A 17,549-nucleotide genomic window follows, 5' to 3' on the forward strand; every position below is an offset into this window, starting at 1 on the left:
AATTATTTTTTTAAATATACCTAATTGAAAGCTGGGAATCGACATCGCAGGAGGCTAACCCTTCTTTAAATAAGGCCACAAAGTCTACACTAAGAAGAAGAAGAAGAAGACGAAGTTTTCTAAGCTAACCTAAAGTAAATATTTTTTTGTGAATTAGTAAATCTTCAGATTCATTTAAAAATTCAGCTCGCCGAAGTAATAAACACTATTTTTATACAGATAAGTATGTGCATTTTTGTCGTTTTATTATTAAATACAGAAATATTTTTAAATTTAACTGTTATTGTAAGCCTAGGTGTTTTTTTTTAAAGTACAGTGGGTTCGAACCCAGACACCCTGACTCAGAATTCCCGACACATACCACGAGACTACAATACAATTTTTATTAAATATTATTTGAAGCAAACATCACACCTATTGTAATTCCACTGTTATGAATCGATATATTTTTTTTAATTATGACGATAAGTCAGGATGTGGTTTAAAAATATAATTAAAATAAATTGACTTACCTAAATAGATATTCAGTTCTACGAAATAAACAACGATTTTTTTTCAAATTTCCTTTTAACGCGTCCTCGCTAGCCGAGGAATGAATTGTAACTAGCTACCAGCATACTCGTACTAAATAAAACTAGATTGATAATAGAATCTCGAAACACAATATGATCTGATTAATAAAAATAAAATAATTAATCACCAACAAAATGGCGGGTATTATCATTGCTCATTGAACACGTGTTCTAGTGTGTCCAATGAATCCGAACAATAGGAATTATCATTATATTAATATACCATTGTAATCACATAATATCAAGGCATAGAGGCGTATCTAACATGTACCTAGGGCAGCGGTCGGGGAACTTAACTAACTAACTAAATAACCATCACGCCGCTTCCCCGCAGGGGTAGGCAGAGAAAATAGAGCGCCACACCACTCTGTCCTTGCAAACATTCTTCGCCTCTTCCACGTTCATGCATCTCCTCATACATACCCGCCGACTGTTACGACTCCTAACCTGACCACTTTCAAGTATTTGGCATACCTGATCGTGCCATATTTTTCTCGGTCTTCCTCTGCTTCTTTTCCCACTAACTGAGCTTTATTTATATATTCGACTAGTTTCGAAAATTTTCATCTTCTGGTAAAAATTGAAACTATACTCAAGTGTTTAGTAAAAAAAAATAAAAAAAAAATATTGAATTAATTTACATGGAAAATAAAAAAAAAATACATGAAAAAAGTAAGTATATAATATAATATATATATATATAATAATAATAATAATAATAAAACCCTTATCCGCACCCCAATGGTGCATAGGGCACTGCGTCATATAAACGCAGTGTTATCTTGATCGTTTACACATGAAGGAAAGGTGATCAGCCCTCCGCTTCAGGTACTAGTCCAGGGTAATATTGAATAAATATGACAGTGAAAAAAATCACATATATTTATTTTACCCCCCTTGGGAATCGAACCCGGGACCTCCAGAACGGTAGCCGAGCGTGCTGACCATTACACTACGGAGGCGGACAAAATATATATTATAGATATATATTATAGACAAACAAAATAAAATTCTCAAATGGGATGAAACAAACATTTAGGTTTTCAGATTCCTTTTCAGTTTTTGGAGAAATGTACAATATATATGATGCTTCATGTTTAATACAATTACTTGAAATAGGTACTTTTTTATGTAAGGGCAATTTTAATACAGTCTTCGGCGTTCAATCGATTTCTGTAGCGCACACCTGAATTGCTTAAGTTTATAAAAATACTAACATGTTTATGTAATAGCAAACTAGAAAAAAATCCTTACTACCCCAAAAAAATTGATTTTTACCCCATTTGGGGTAATTATTTACCCCGGTTCTCCGACCGCTGACGTAGGGAGTCGATTCCAAACGCGTTACTTTTTTAACTAACTGACTACTAACTACTTTATGGCCGCCTCCGTAGTGTAATGGTCAGCACGCTCGGCTACCGTTCTGGAGGTCCCGGGTTTGATTTCCAGGGGGGGGAGTCAAATAAATATAAGAAATTTTTCACTCTAATATTCATTCAATATAACCCTCGACTGGTACTTGAAGTGGAGGGCTGATCACCTTTCCTTCATATGTTAACGATCAAGATAACACTGTATTTATATGATGCAGTGCCCTATGCACCATTGGGTGCGGATAAGGGTTAGAAGAACTACTAACTAACCATCACGCCGCTTCCCCGCAGGGATAGGCAGAGAGAATAGAACGCCACACCACTCTGTCTTTGCGAACATTCTTAGCGTCTTCCACGTTCATGCATCTCCTCGTACATACCCGCCGATTATTTCGACTCATAACCTGACCGCTTTTAAATATTTGATATACCTGATTGTGCCAAGTTTTTCTCGGTCTTCCTCATAAGGAAAAGGCGAAGATTGTGTGCAAAGACAAATCAGTATGGCATTCTATTCTTTCTGCCTACAACTGCGGGAAGCGGCGTTATGGTAAGTTAGTTAGTCAGTTAGGAATGTAAATATTATTAGCCTTACAATAGAATTATAAATAATGAATGAAAGTTTAATTTAAATATTTTATTGTAATATCTTTCAATATTTATTTTAACCAATGTATTTTAACGTCATTAACTCTTCGGCGCTTGAAGGGGCATCGGTATGCAGTATGTATTTATATTTGTAAAATTTTATTAAAATACAATGTGTAATAATAATCTGTAAAATATTTATGAAATAAAGAAATGAAGACTCTAAGAAGCATATGTGGCAATAGTCTACGAGATAGAATAAGGAACAACAGGATAAGGGAAATATGCGAGATCGAAGATGTCGTTAGGTGGGGAAGGCAACGAAGGAGACAATGGTATGCGCATGTGAGGAGAATGGAACCAAACAGACTCATCCACATTGCCCTGCACGGCCAAACCCAAGGTAGACGACTCCCGGGCAGACCACCAAAGAGGTGGATTGACAGCTGGGAATCGACATCGCAGGAGGCTAATCCCTCTTAAAAACAGGCCACAAGGCCAATCAGAAGAAGAAGGAGAAGAAAATAGCCAGAAAAGAGAAAAATATTTTCAAATGGTGTGTCCAAATCCTTGTTCACAAATCTGGGTCTCTCCACTTGGGAGTTATTTTTACATTTTGACATCTCAACATAGACGAAGAAGAATATGGAAGTCTAGGTTTATGGGCTTACGACCTGTTAAAGGTTGGTATAAGTGATCACTTTATAGATGTGTAAATTTTTAATTTATATATATATATATATATATATATATATATATATATATATATATATATATATATATATATATATATATATATATATATATATATATATATATATATATATATATATATAATATTTTTATTGCACTGCCTGACTAACAAGGTTAGTCCCGTTTAAAGTAAAAAATAAGGTTTTTTTTTATATAAGTCAACATTATTAAGTGTTTTGCTTAGAATTTTCACTCATTACATGAAATCATATTAAGTTAAAACATAAAGAGTAAATACACTCACTAGTAGGTAAAGGCTTTAAAGTTGAAGCCTTAGTAGGACCATGATAAGCGGTGTTGCATTAGCCGTAGCTAGATTTCAAAGTCATTTGGACGTTAGGTAAATTAAGTTAACATTTAAAAGAAACACCGATAAAGAAATAGATAACTATTTGATAAATAATATTATTTTTTACTTGAAAATAAATAAAAATAAAATTGTGCTAAGCAATACATTCAATATAGATGAAGAATAATATAAACGTCTGGGTATTTTACTGGGCCTGTTATAGGCTGGTTTAAGAGATAATTTTATACAAGTGTAACATTCATTATTCTACCCATGATTGACAACCACAAAACTCATTTTTTTGTAATTCGAATTAAACAAGCCAATGACAGGTCGTAATCCCTGTAAATATCCAGACTTCCATATTCTTCTTAATCTATTTTGAGATGTCAAAAAGAAAACAATATGTTTGAACCGTTATGTCGTGAATTTACTGAATGTGTGTGTGGCGCATACAGTTTTTTCCTCTAGTAATTCAATGAGAAAGATAAGAAAATTAATTGATTTGAGTATAAAATATTGGAAATAATATCATATAAGTATATTAAATTTTGCTTATGACAAATATCTCAAGTTTAGGTGAACAAACCTTTATCAATAAATTAGTGAACAGATTTTAAGATATAATAGTGTTATTTGATAATTAAAATGTAACTTTGTTTTAAAATCACAATAAATATTTTATCATAACTTAATTATAATGTCTACCGGTTTCGAAGCTAACCGCTTCTTTATCAAGACTGATTAATACTAAAAAACTATCTATTTAACAAAATTCAAAATATTTTGATGGTTTGGCTAAGGAGCTTATGTAGATCTCAAGTGGCTTTATTTTTTGTGTTGATTGGCAGTCACAGTCAAAAGGGATCATGGATATTTAGTGATTGGAAACATATTAAATAACGGACTCTTAGAAAATCATTTACTTGTGTATTTATTAGTTGTAAATTATTATTAATTGCCTGTTTAATTTGTAATATTTCTAAGTAATCTAATTATAGTCCTCTATTGCATCTGTGTAATATATTTAGACCTTTATTTTTATAATATACATACTAAAATAGCATTTCAAAAGTCAAAACAAGTCAATTTACTTTGTAAAAATACCTTTAGTTGTCTCAGAGTGCTAAGAACCTCTCCGAAGATGATCTGCATAGACACTTTGAACGTGGCATGCACTAAAGTGGAAAAACCACTACTTAATATAGCTGTTGAAATTGAGGGATAATAAACAAGTAAGTATAATTGAAATCCAGGTGTAGAGGAAATGGCCAATTTAAAATGGATAGTGGCAAACTAATAAACTCATTTTGTAGGCATTAAAATAATCACAGTGGCGTATAATGTAAAAAAAATGCCAAAATAAAACTGCGGAAAAAAGAACAATGCAACACAAAATTGAATAATTCCAAATTACGTTCTTAAAGGATACACAGCTAATGTGAAAATAATTCCAATTAAAGTCCCAACAACGCCAAAAGACAATGATTTAAAAAAGTATTATATGAACAAATAAAAATTATAGTAAAACACTCAAGAACTGGAAAATTAGGAGTATATACATACATAATCTTTTATAAAGTAAAGGAGACATGGACACCATATAATAAACATGGACTTTATGATATGGACGTTGGATGATATGGTACACCATATAATAAACATGGACTTTACGTCCGTTTCAGAATTAATAGAATTTATACCGGTATACACCGGCTGTCCAAACTCAAAACACAGTAAGGGACATTTTTTGCATTTTTGGACTAAGTAGAATCTACTTAGTCCAAAAATGCAAAAACAAATGCTACAAAAAAATGTCCCTACTTTGTTTTGAGTTTGGACAGTCGATATGCTATGGCCATATGTTTTAGGCATTCCCTACATAATTAGTTTTTGTCTTTAAATACCGCAATTCTTGGAATTCTTGCTATCTTTTCGGATTGTATTGTTTTATAATGGATTTTACTTGGTATTTACTACCTGCTATCCCTACTATTAGGGGCGTGATTTATTTAAAAACCCTTATCTTACTCATTTCACAAGTCAGTTAAATATTTGCAACGTTGCTATACAGTTATTATAGTCAGTGAATAGGTGCGATGTTTTTATACTTTTAATTCAAGCCTTCGTTATTTTATATCAAAATGCCAAGAATGCGTGATTTGAGTGAAACTGAGCGGTCTCAAATAATTTCATTGAGTTCAGAAGGGTTGACCCAGGTTGAAATAGCCAAAAAAATTAACTGCTCCCGGTGTGCAGTCCAAACAACAATTAAAAGATTTCTTCAATCTAGTTCATATGAAAACCGTCCAAAAACTGGCAGAAAGAGGATTACCTCAACTCGCGAAGACCAAATTTTAGTTAGTAAATCATTAAAAAATCGTCTAAGTACGTCTTCAAACCTATGTGTTGAACTGGAAAGTGAATACAACATAAAAATTTCAACACGAACCGTGAGAAGACGTCTTCGGGAGTCTGAATTACGAATTACTGAAACTGATATTGAAGTAAGTACATTAATCCTATAGTACTATATACGTAAATTAAATTAACTACTCAAATTAATTATATTATTTTTTGACATCTCATTCATTCACAAGCTTCTTTTCATCTCACCAATAGACGTCTCTAGTAAAGTTATAGTGATTCAAGAACAACATTTCGAAATTGGTTCATATATATAGAACTTCCAAGAATTTGAATAGTGTGGTTGTCAATAATGGGTAGAATTGGCGAACGTTACACGTGTGTAAAGTGATCACTTAAACCAGCCTATGACGGTCGTCAGCCCCGTAAATGCCCAGACTTCTATATTCTTCTTCATCTTTGATGAGATGTCAAAAAATAATATGAAAATAAATCCTGTAATTGGAGATAATCCAGATTTTGTGAACAAGTATTTGGACAGTAATGTTTAAAGTGAAACATTTCGTAGTCATACAGGAGGAAGTGACCAAGTGCATTTTATTTACAAACCGTGATCATTGGCTATTTCATATCGTTCTAGCTTAATGTTGCCCTGAAAAAATCCAAAGAATTTTAAACTTGGAAGTAAAATATATCGAAATATATCGAGTTACAAATGACTAACTGCATTGAGTTTTATTTTCTTCCCAAGTGACTTGAATGGCCCTCTTGAACATTTTACGTTAGTTGGTCACTTTCTCCTGTACGACTACGATATCCGAAACAACAAAAAGAGATATTCATGAAGCGAAAAAGCCTTGGTTTGACATATGAACAAAAACTTAAAATAGAGATAGCACTATTTTTTAACAAATTAAAATAAGTCGCCAAGGCAATTTCAAATTCCATAAACGATCATTTCATTGATCGAATGGATTTTATTCAAGCAGTTAAAAAATCTGGAAAGAACTTGCTAAATCCGGGTATTGAAAATTCAGCGTTTGCTAGATTTTTTTAGAAGAAACAGTGACCTTCAATATAACAGTAACTACACTAGAGATAAAGTATCTTATCAAGTTATCAGTCCAGTAGGTGTAATGGCCTCGCTAAGAGATATTATTTGGGTTAACCGTGATATTATTTACTCGGCCATACATAGATGAACTTTTAATACTTAATTTATCCTTTTTTATGATATTAGAACAACGATGTGTATCTACTACGACTACGACTACTACGACTGCCAATACCTATCCCGTCTCAAAAAAAAAGAAAAACGTGTGTCCTGACTTACATACACTCTTCGCTTCCTTCATATCCATACATATATTCATACATGCCCTCCGATTACGCAGATTTGACACCACCAAATTTTAGGTTCTAATTGATCTAATCGTACCAAGTCTTTTTCGACCGTCCTCATTCAGTTCTCGCCGCATATATTTTCTTAGTCATTCACTCGTTATCCATTCGCTTCACATGTCCATACCACCTTAAATAACTCTTCCTAATCTTTTCAATTATCCCTTGTTCAACCTTACATTCCTTTCTTATAACTTCGTTTTTAATTCTGTCATACAATGATTTTCCACACATTCGTCTGAGGAAGCGCATTCCAACATTCAAATAAATATAAATATATATATATATATATATATATATATATATATATATATATATATATATATATATATATATATATATATATATATATATATATATATATATATATATATATATATATATATATATATATATATATATATATATATATATATATATATATATATATACATATATACAGGGTGTCCCTAAATTCAACGATAAGCGGGCATCAGCAGGTAGACCTGCTTATCGACTAATCGAGATTTTTTTTTTACTTTTAAAATAACATATAAAATTGACACCCCTAAAGTTATTTTGAACTACCATGACCACAATTTTTCAAATATTTCTGATTTGCAGTCGAGTCATTTAATTCTTTGGTAGACCCGTTTATACGAGTATACTGACAAAATAATCGGCTCTTGATACTACAAATACATACATTGATCAATTTACGGGTAGCATCAAATCATTATTTTAAATGCTCCTAATTTGCCTTAGCTGATAAAATGTGTACTTGTCGTCTCAAAATTCCGAATTATCATGCAATCATGTGATGTTATTTCGTAATATGGATCGCAAAGTTTGTACCTTTGTCAAAATTTAGGAAGTCAAATCAATAAAATGTAATGAAATCCTAGCATAACAAACGAATTAGGTATACCATAATAGAGAAAAACATATTATATAGGGTCCGCCATCTAAAGTTTTTTTTTTCAACTAGTGCTTATTTCGTGAATGGTAACACTTAGCTCATGTCTGATTTGACAGATAATTAGTTTTATCCTTCCGCTGAGCGAATATGGTTGTGTATACGCTTGAACAACGCTGGGAAATATTGCGACATTACTTTGAAAATCATGGTAATGTTGCAGAATGTGTGCGAAAATTGCGTACGGTTTTTGGAAGAAGAGAAGCACCGTCAGCTCCGTATGTTCGTTATCTTGTGAAAAAAGTGAAAGAAACTGGCATCCTCATCGATAAACCAAAGCGTGAAAAGCCAAAAACAGTGCGTACACCCGAGAATATCGATGTTGTGGCAGAAAGTGTGCGTGAAGCGCCATCAACATCAATTCACCGTCGTTCTCAACAATTGAACATTTCGGAGACATCATTGAGACGAATTTTGCATAAAGACCTTGGTATGACGCCATACAAAGTCCAATTGGTTCAGGAGTTGAAGCCAACTGACCATCCAATGCGTTTTCGCTTCGCTGAGTGGGCCTGCGATCGACTTACAGAAGATGCCGATTTTGCCAAAAAAATCATCTTTTCGGATGAAGCTCATTTTGATCTTGGCGGGTATGTAAACAAGCAAAATTGTCGTATTTGGGGCACAGAAAACCCGCACGCATACATTGAAAAGCCGGTACACCCAAAACGAGTCACTGTTTGGTGCGGATTTTGGTCCAGAGGCATAATTGGGCCATTTTTCTTTGAAAATGAGCAAGGAGTGGCCGTTACAGTCAATGGCGATCGTTATCGGGCCATGTTGAACGGATTTTTGTTCACAAAAATTGAAGAGGAGGATATTGGCAACATTTGGTTTCAACAGGACGGCGCTACGTGCCACACAGCCGAAGCTACACTCGATGTTTTGCGCCCTGTTTTAAAAAAAAAAAGTTATTTGGCGGACCCTTTAGTTAGGTGGTGTATATTATTGATAATATCGCTCACTCCTTTCAACAACGTCATATATCAAAAATATTCAATTTTCAGTTGTACATGTTATCGGAATGCCCAGAAAATGTACTATATCCCAGCAAAAGCGGCATATTTTTATCTTAATATTTACCCGCTACTGGGCAGAAAGTGTTGTTTTTGCATTAGAAAAGGTATTGTTTAATTATTTTTTTTTAAATATACTAAATATTTTTCAAATGGAGAAAAAACATTCAGGTTTTACCTAAAAAGATCTGTTGCACAGTAAAAAGTTCAATAAGTGGCTGGATATTTATTTTGAATGCATTGTATTATATTTTTGAGTTTTAAAACGATCTCCTAAAAAATCAAGTTTTTTGAAATATGACGTTGTTGAAAGGAGTGAGCGATTTGTAATATATATATGGAAAAAGACCGGAAACATACAAATTAAATATTGTCAACAGATCTATCTGACCTCTCTTTTGTGATTTTTATATCTATTATGTATGAAGTGAATTAGGAGTGCACAATGGAAACTCTATGTGTAATAATAACCTTTCAGAGAGACATACATGTATGTACTCGTACTTATATGAATTCCTCACATTTTTTGAAAAAAAAAAATTGCCTCGATATTCATTCAAAAATCAAATTTATTAACTAACATTTTTATTATTTTTTGACATCTCATCAAAGATGAAGAAGAATATGGAAGTCTGGGCATTTACGGGGCTGACGACCGTCATAGGCTGGTTTAAGTGATCACTTTACACACGTGTAACATTCTCCAATTCTACCCATTATTGACAACCACACTACTCAAATTCTTGAAAGTTCTATATATATGATCCAATTTTGAAACATTATTATTGAATCACTAGAACTTCACTAGAGACATCTATTGGTGAGATGAAAAGAAGCTTTTTATTGAGCAGAAACTTTTTTATTAGTATGTAAGTCCGAATCCTGGATTATAATCACACACGTGAGAAACGCTAGGAAATAGCATTTTCATTTTTATTATTTAAGCTTATGATTTGACCAGATATTTATTTACCACATTTTGAGTGTGTCCAAATACTTGTTCACATAATCTGGATTATCTCTAATTAGAGGAGTCATTTTCTAATTATTTTTTGTCAAAAAATAATATGAAAGTGACTCCTGTAATTGGAGATAATCCAGATTTTGTGAACAAGTATTTGGACACACTAAAAATGTTGTAACTAACATTATTTCAAAGCAAACGAAGGTCGAGTAGGTGTTCGTTTCGTTTCATTCGGCGCTGTGGCGTAGTTGGGTAGACGCTCGACTGAGAAACTGGCGTCGCGGGTCCGGTGAATATAATAGAGATTTATTTTCAATTGGTCATAATTTTTCCCATTATTGAACATCCATATTACATAATTTTTGTATTCCATATATGCAATAGCGGTGTCCGTATTTCGTTTTATTCAAATATCTAACGTTTCAACCTTAACATCTCCCAAACTTCTCTACAGATTTCAATAAGAATGTCACCGATAGTCTTGTGATTTTTCATATTAATTTAACTAACTAACCATCACGCCGCTTCCCCGCAGGGGTAGGCAGAGAGAATAGAGCGCCACACCACTCTGTCTTTGCAAACATTCTTCGCCTCTTCCACGTTCATGCATCTCCTCATACATACCCGCCGATTGTTACGACTCCTAACCTGACCACTTTCAAGTATTTGGCATACCTGATCGTGCCATGTTTTTCTCGGTCTTCCTCTGTTCCTTTTTCCAATTACATTCGCCTTATAAATTTGTTTTACCGTTCTTTCCTCACTCATTCGTTCTACATGTCCAAACCATCTCAACACACCTTTCTTAATTTTATCGATAATGCTTATCTCAGCTTGGCATTCCTTCCTTATTTCACTATTCGAACATCTATCATACATCGTTTTGTCGCACATTCTTCTGCGAGATAGCATTTCGACTGCATTCAGTCTACTTTCATCCTTCTTTTGCCAACTCCATGTTTCACTTCCATACATTAGAGTTGGAACCCGGACTCCGTTGTGCACTGCCACCTCATAACACATCATGAAATTGATCCATTGAAGAAGTCAATAATTGAGTCAGTGTCGAAGAGTGGTACTAATACCCTTCTTACTAAGTATGTATGTAGGCTAAGACAATATTGCCATACCGACAACTCAATGGGTCTTGTTGTAAACTGACCTTTTCCAATTTGTGGGTAACTCATTTCAATTGGTGTGTTGTGCTTTGTGTGCCTGATATACATCGCTCACTCCTTTCAAGAACGTCATAAATCAAAAATCGTGAATTTTGAGTTGTGCATGTTTTCGGAATGCCCACAAAATGTACTATATACCAGCAAAAGCGGCATATTTTTAACTTAATATTTACCCACTACAGGGCATAAAATGTTGTTTTTGCATTTTGATGAAATGGTATTGTTTAATAATTTTTTTAAATATACCTAATATTTTTCAAATGGAGAAAAAACCTTCAGGTTTTACCTAAAAAGATCCGTTGCACAGTAAAAAGTTCAATAAGTGGCTTGATGTTTATTTTTATTACATTGTGATTTCTTTTTAAACTTTAAAAACGTTCTCCTGAAAAATCAAGTTTTTTGATTTATGACGTTCTTGAAAGGAGTGAGCGACATATTGGAATGTTTAATTTTAATTGTAAGCTGGTTGATAAATTATTTAGGGAGACAAGTAGTGACTAATATGCAGGCGCAGTATTTCGATGATAACACAACAATTTAATTGGATATGTCAGGGTTTCCTCAAATGTGGGACGTGAAAAGTTTCTAGGGATAAACTTTTTTGCGCATACCTGTTTTCGCAATTGCAAGTTGAAATATAAATATATAAAAAATATTTAAAAATCTTCTAGTACCACAACGATTTACCCACAAAGAAAGTTTGTTGGTCCCAAGAATTAACAATCAAAATGGGAGTAGAGTATATACATAGTTCATGATATGAGGTTTAAAGGATCAAATGGTTTTTAGATATAATATTAAACATACTAAACAATTATTTATACACGAAGGCATAGAATTTCAAATGCTCAAATGCTCAAAAATGCGGTAAAATAAAGAAAAACATATTTTGTATCCCAATCCATACTTCTTATTTTTATGTAATTATTACAAATAATCAGTGAAATTTAAAATACAGAAAACTATATATGTATCTATAAGATAAAGAAGAGTATGGATGTCTAGCCAGTTACAGGACTTACGATCTGTAATACCTGACCCGGCTGGTTTGAGTGATCACTTTAGACACACACACACACACACACACACACAAACATATATATATGTATATATATATATATATATATATATATATATATATATATATATATATATATATATATATATATATATATATATATATATATATATATATATATATATATATATATATATATATATATATATATATATATATATATATATATATATATATATATATATATATATATATATATATATATATATATATATATATATATATATATATATATATATATATATATATATATATATATATATATATATATATATATATATATATATATATATATATATATTTTTTTTTTTTTTATATATATATACATATATATCTGTGTGTATGTATATATGTGTGTGTGTGCATGGTGTTTAATGTATGCTGTTATGAAAATAATGTAGCAAAGAGGTATCTACTACTTAAAAGTAAACTGTATATATTTTTTTGACGAATTGAGTCAATGAAAAAAATATGTTTACCATACCTCGTAGATTTGGGAAAATCCACCGACGAAAACGTTGTTTCCCGCGCAAAATCACGAAACAAGTGACAGTCGACAGATGACAGATGCGTGTTTTTTTGGAGTAACGAAAAGCCAAATTCGCGATGAGTCAATTCACGCAAAACGCTAATCTGTTTGAGCGGATCAATAAGCTAACATTCTCCGAAAACACGACATAACCTAATTATTGCGCACACGTTCGCAAAGAACGCGGCGCTCTTCGCCGAATTCTTTTTGAAATGTGTATTTTATACGGCCATAACCTCAAACCGAGCCTACCGCAAACGGTGCGTCCGTGCCTAACCTCGGAGCAGTTGTAATGAACTGAATGCGTAGGGTTTCAATTTTGTTACATTTCGCCAAGCTTTTTTCGTAACAGCCGCCCAGAGTCGAATGAGAACGAAAAATTAAATAAAAATAGCAATTAGATTTAAAAGGTGTTTTTTTTTAATGGAGAAAAGGTATATAAATCCACCACCTCTGTAGTCTAGTTGGCTACTGTGTAGAAGTCTCGGGTTCAATGTTCAGGGGAGTCAAAAGAATACGGGTGATTTTTCAGTGTATTAGTTATTTCACATCATTTTGAGTGTGTCCAAATCTGGGGTCCTCCATTCCAGCAGTTCTTTTTTTTACATTTTTGACATCTAACAGTGTTTCCCCAATTTATTTGTACTATGCCTCATCAACAACATACATACATACATCAAGGATTTAAAAATCTCCACGCCCCCCAACCCCTATCAAAATTTTACTCACCTAAAAAAATCTGATAAAAAAATGAAAAGCTTAAAAAAATGTACATACTTATGCAATAAAAACTATTATTATTTCATTTTCATAAATAAATAATATGTGCATATGTAAGTAGGATTATTATATGAGGTATATTATATAGAGGAAGACGGAGAAAAACTTGGCACGATCAAGTATGCCAAATACTTGAAAGTGGTCAGGTTAGGAGTCGAAACAATCGGCGGATATGTATGAGGAGATGCATGAACGTGGAAGAGGCGAAGAATGTTTGCAAGGACAGAGTGGTGTGGCGTTCAATTCTCTCTGCCTACCCCTGCGGGGAGGCGGAGTAATGGTTAGTTAGTTAGTTAGTATATTATATTACATTACTACTCGAAAAAAAAAGTGCGATGTGGTTGCCAATCATGGATAGAATAGGTGAATGTTACACGTGTGTAAAGTGATCACTTAAACCCGCCTATGACGGCCGTAAGCCCCGTAAATGCCCAGACTTCCATTTTCTTGATCTATGTTGGGATGTCAAAAACTAGGATGAAAAATAACTCATATAATTGGAGAAAATCCAGATTTGTGAACAAGTTACACGACGCACTCACAATGTTACAATCTATATTTATACAATATATAATTCGTCAAAATGATAACATATGGTGTTGTAATGAATATTTAAATGATACACGCAAAGACACATGTTTTTCTTTAAAATCTTGTTCGCATTTCTCGGAATTTCGTATTTCCGGGGTTCTACTGTATACTTAGGGCGTTTGTGCACTACACGGAATTACATAAAATTTTACCGTCCGGCACGTCAGTTAGCGTTTTAAAACGATGATTGGCTTGGATTGGCTTGTGCTTTTGTCCATCTTTCTTCGGATCGGTGCTCTTGATCGGTACGTGAACACGTTGCGCGTAAATTCGATCATGCTAAATTGTCGTAGTCGCTTTTATTTTTCAAAACCGGACTGCCGGACTGTAGAATTGCTCTATTTAATGTAGCGTTTAGAGAAGTAGCATACCTGTCACAAATCGCCCACTTCTTTCAAGAACTTCATAAATCAAAAATCGTCAATATTTATTTGTGCATGTTTTCCGAATGCTAAGAAAATTGACTATATCCCAGCAAAAGAAGCAATTTTTTTACTTAATATTTACCCGCTACAGGGCAGAATGTGTTGTTTTTGCATTTTGAAGAAAAGGTATTGTTTAATTATTTTTTAAAAAATACTAAATATTTTTCAAATGAAGAAAAAACCTTCAGGTTTTACCTAAAAAGATCTGTTGCACAGTAAAAAGTTCAATAAGTGGCTTGATATTTATTTTTAATACATTGTATTATATTTTTAAACATTAAAAACGCTCTCCTGAAAAATCAAGTTTTTTTATTTGTGACGTTCTTGAAAGGAGTGAGCGAAATGTGAGTGATCGATGAACAGATATGACTCTAGTGAGGATGTGTACGTATTTTAATCTTTCTTCATAAAGAGAAAAAAACAAGTTTAGTTTAGTAAAGTTAGCTACAACAAAAAAAAAACAGGTATAATACCTACCGCCTTACATTGCAATTTATTTTTATTATACTATAATACCTACCTTCATACATTGCAATTTATTAGGTTTTTATTCTAATTTGATTACATCTGCGTTTAAAAAAATATATCTACCTTTCTAACACAGGACCGGCCGTATTAAGTTAAAAATTATCTCATCTATATAAAAAAGGTAAATTTTCGTAGAAATAAAAAATTAGAGATATTTTCACAAATTAATTGGAATCATCAATGAATGGAAATATGCAAGGCTTTTTAATAGATTTATATTATCCACTGACACTTCGTGATGGAATTGCATTTTTAATTTATTATTAGATTAAAACCAATATTTTTAGCTTTTCCACTTTTTTATTTGACCAGCGACCGGGTTTCGTCGTTACCGACATCATCAGACTGGTCTGATGATGTCGGTAACGACGAAACCCGGTCGCTGGTCAAATAAAAAAGTGGAAAAGCTAATAATATTGGTTTTAATCTAATAATAAATTAAAAATGCAAGGCTTTTTTTCAAACAAAAGAGGTCCCGAAATCACTTCATGTCAAGCTTTTTACCAAAACAAATTATATTCAAATATCATTTCAATAAAATTTAAGCATCTTTTCCTATCATTTTGACGAATTATATAAATATAGATTGTAATTACGTAAGCGCTAACATTGTTTCGTCTGGTTGATTTTGAAAAACAAAATCCGTGAAAAAGTGCCGGAACGCCGTTCCACCGCGTTATATTAAAAAAAAACCCTGCATATCCTCATACAGGAGAAAAGTGCATTTTTAAAAAAAAACTTGATTATTGACTATTTGACATCTTACTAGTTTAATGTTGACCTGGAAAAAAATCCCAAAGCGATTTTAAACGTGGAAGTATAATGTATTGACTTGTTAAAAATGACTGCATTGATGACAAAAAGTGTAAAAACGGTTAAATGGCCCTCCTGAACATTTTATGTTTTGTTAGTTGGTCAATTTCTCCTGTACGACTACGATATACTTATGTATATATTTTTACATTAATTTGTTGACAAACGGATCAAGAGCCAGTTTTGCAGAACAGAAATCCAAAGTTAAGTCATTATCGTTCTTCTTGAATCTGGACCAGTATCTAATTGAGTATCAGTGGCGTAGTAAGCAAAAAAGAATTTTAATTTTCATGAATATTTTTCTTTATTTTTTAGGTTTATAAAAACAAAATTTTAAAACATTACATAATGTATCTACCGATGTGATCGAATAATTAAGCTCAATCTCTATTATTTTATGGCTCTCTAACAAACCAACTAACCATCGCCTCTTACACATTCATGGATCTTCTCATACATACCCGTCGATTATTCTTACTCCTGACCTGACCACGCCCAAGTATTCAAAATACTTGAAAATGCCAAATTTTCCTCGGTCTTCCTTTGCTTCTATTACAAACCACATTCGTCGCATATTTTTTTACTGTTCTTTCCTCGCTCATTCGATTCACATGCCAAAACCATCTGAAAAAACCATTCTTAATTTTGTAGGTAATGCTTATCTCAGCCTTCCATTTTTTCCTCATATCACCATTTGAACATCTATCATATATTGTTTTGCCGCACATTCGTCCGCATTCAGTCTATTTCATCCTTCTATTGCCAACTCCATGTTTCATTATTGCTATCTGACAAAATAATTAGAATTACAAATCGGTTTAATCGGATCGATATTGGTTATACTCGTATTTATTTTAAGTAAAGTTTAAATTTAGATGAATGTTACTCATGTCATTTAATTTATGTATTTTTTGTAAACAATAAAAACAAATATTTCTTTACAACGTTTTGAGTGTGTCCAAATACTTGTTCACAAAAATCTGGATTATCTACAATTACAGGAGTTATTTTCAAATGATGAGATGTCAAAAAATAATATGAAAATATTTCTTTCTTTAAAAAAGATATCGATTCTTTTTTACTCGCACCACATCCAAGCAGTTATGAATTTCGAATTTCGAATGAGTAGCAAGACGTTGTGGAAGAATAACACCATTGGATGAAAGATCATATTTTTTACTGAATAAAATAATACAAAAAATAAAGGTACAAATGAGAATTTAAAAAAAGGAATATCTAACACCCGTACTACAGTTTCTAAAATTAGAAGACATCTTTTGGAAATGTGCCCAAAAAAACACAAAATATAAATATAACGTATATAACATGTGCATACGTTAATATACAGG

The 17,549-nt window shown here is 32.5% G+C and overlaps 1 protein-coding gene across 2 annotated transcripts in view; it reads right to left on the reverse strand.

Annotated features, from left to right (window-relative positions):
* Positions 1-13,362, reverse strand: part of LOC148304504 (solute carrier family 22 member 21-like) — a 28,580-nt gene extending 15,218 nt beyond the window's left edge. Inside the window, exon 1 of one of the 2 annotated variants that reach the window (XM_088268172.1) lies at positions 13,019-13,362. The gene's annotated coding sequence lies outside the window, so the exon portion shown is untranslated. Of the gene's footprint in view, positions 1-512; positions 606-13,018 lie in introns of those variants that run through there. The other variant, XM_088268171.1, reaches the window with a different exon arrangement.
* Between the last annotated feature and the right edge of the window lie 4,187 nt (positions 13,363-17,549).

This window comes from Brachycentrus maculatus, unplaced genomic scaffold (assembly GCF_059751285.1).
Source record: "Brachycentrus maculatus isolate JH-2025_06_01 unplaced genomic scaffold, ASM5975128v1 h1tg000315l, whole genome shotgun sequence".
Lineage (NCBI taxonomy): Eukaryota > Metazoa > Arthropoda > Insecta > Trichoptera > Brachycentridae > Brachycentrus > Brachycentrus maculatus.